General features: G+C 46.8%; 1 protein-coding gene across 1 annotated transcript in view; it reads right to left on the minus strand.

Moving 5' to 3' along the window:
• ACBD3 (acyl-CoA binding domain containing 3) overlaps nucleotides 1-2359 on the minus strand; it is a 22340-nt gene that overhangs the window by 19721 nt on the left and 260 nt on the right. The gene's annotated exons all lie outside the window — the stretch shown is intronic.

Genomic DNA, 2359 nt, shown 5'->3' on the forward strand with positions numbered 1-2359 from the left:
AGCAGCCGCGGCCGCGCGTCCAGGGGCGCTGGGGATCGTGTTGGTCCTTGAGGGAACTGGACGCTCTGCGCGCGTTGTGGTTGCTTCAGAGAAGGGGTAAATGAGTTTTCAGCAGCTTTATGTCACAGACTGACAGTGTTTTGCCCTGGCTGGAAGGCCTGCCGCCGACCTGGGGTACTCCTCTCGCCAAATGTGCTTCAGGGCTCGCACAGGACAAGAAAGAAGTGAACCAGAGAAAGAAAAAGAGTGCAAAGCAAGTACTTCTCCAAGAGCTGCACCTGCAGTTAGCTCTGTCTTTTGTGACCATGAAGCAGCATTCACGACACTCTTACCAGGCGCTGTGCGGTCGGGGAGAGCTGCAGACGGCTGAGGTTTGTTCCCAGCACAAGCCTCCCACCTCACCTCGCAGGACTTCGGCACTGGGGCTGTGGAGCCCGGGGAGGGAGATTTACTGCAGCCTTTCCATGCCTCAGGGGGGCTTATAGGAAAGATGAGGACAGATTTTTTTTAGCAGGGCCTGTAGTGACAGGACAAAGTGTAATGGTTTTAAACTAAAGAGGATAAATTCAGACTAGATGAAGAAATTCTTTACAATGAGGGTAGTAAAGCACTGGAACAGGTTACCAAGAAGGGTGATAGATGCCTGATCCCTTGAGACATTCAAGGTCGGGTTGGACGGGGCTCTGAGCAACCTGATCTAGTTGAAGATGTCCCTGCCCATGCAGGGGAGTTGGACTGGATGACCTTTAAAGGCCCCTTCCAGCCCAAGCCATGATTAGCATTAAGTGCTCTTGGTCACGTTTCTCACCCAAACAGAGAAACAGATTGCACCTTTGGGAAGCAGGGCACCCCTGTTGGATGGGTCATGAATCCAGCAGAAGGAAAGAGAACCACACACCTCTGCAGGGATTCCTGGGGAGGCCCACCCCTGTCCCCAGTGCTCTGCTGAAGCTTGCTGCCCATTTCTGGGGTCATTCTCTGAAGTCAGTCACACCACTACCATTCGAGGTAGTTTTAGATCCATCTACTGATCTCACAGGAATGCTGAAGAGATTTCTTTTATTGTCACACTCATAATATGCTTTGAAGCCTTTGGATGAAGAACTGTAAAGCTTTAAATGAAAGTACTCAGTTGCCAGTTAGTATTTCTTGAGAGTCTGAATGCCATTCAGGACACTCTTTACTACAAATGGGGCAGAATTTGATTCAGGGTCTTCTCTAGTATGTTGCTTTTTTTGATTGAGGATCAAACACACCACTGTATCATTTGCTTTTTCCTGCCAAGGCCTGCAGGACAAGGGTGTACCATCCTCTTTTGACAGTGCCCTCTCTGGGGCACCACAGCTCTCTCTGCTTGCTGTTTGGTGCTATCTCACGGACCAGGCTAACAGCAGAACAGATTATTTTATCTTCTCATACAGTCTTGCACCCTGCTTTACAATTCTGTCACTTCAGCACCAGATCTGACTTCACCTCATGATTTATTAGTGTGTTTATAATATGACTTGTGTTATATACACATTTCCTGCTGGGCTGGTAGAGTTTGTGCTTCATAAAGATTTTTAATCTACAGTGACATTAATCTTAAAGTTTCTGCTTAAAAAACCACTAAATTCTTTATCCTAAAACGAATCTTTATATTAAAAGAAACTGAAAATCTGACTGATCCCTATGGCATTTGCTATGCTTTGCCCAAATGAAAGGAAATATTTACTTCATTTTATATACTAGCAAGATCAGAGGTGTTTCTGCTTCATGGTAGGAAACTGGCCCAAAACCAGGCAACCCTCAGTTTGCTGATGTGTTCAAAGCCAAGATAAATCCAGCACACTCCACAAGCATCTTGCTTGACAAGCTAATTTTGGGAATAATTACAGAAAACTGATTTGTCTCCTGAAAAGCTCTCCCATAGAAAATGTTTGGCACACTTAGCAAACATGAGACTATTCCTCTCTTTTTGTGCCAGCTTTGATAACCTTGCAACAGGCACATGGGCTGGTGCCAGTGGAGCAGGTTTATCCATGAAGTGCAGCATCGTCTTGGAAAGGTCGCATCTGGAGAGTTGAAGCAAGACATCTCTGCTAGCACTGTGTCCAACCAAGGCATGGTCAAGGTTTGCTGCTGGGTTTGCCTCCTTTCAGAGAGTCACCAGGCAGTGCAGACCTACTCTTAGTATCTCTCCACCTGCCCTCTCTGAAGCATGGCTATGTGGTGAGCATAGAACACACACATTACATTGACTGTCCTCTCTTCCATGCTGCTTCCAAGTCTGTAAATACAGAAACTCACTGTTACACTGCAGTGTCAGTAAATGCTGTGGTGTGCAACTGATGGACAAGCTGAAAGGAAGGGGGGGGGG

Source organism: Chaetura pelagica, unplaced genomic scaffold, assembly GCF_000747805.2.
Source record: "Chaetura pelagica isolate M959 unplaced genomic scaffold, ChaPel_1.0 scaffold2, whole genome shotgun sequence".
In the NCBI taxonomy this organism is placed as follows: domain Eukaryota; kingdom Metazoa; phylum Chordata; class Aves; order Apodiformes; family Apodidae; genus Chaetura; species Chaetura pelagica.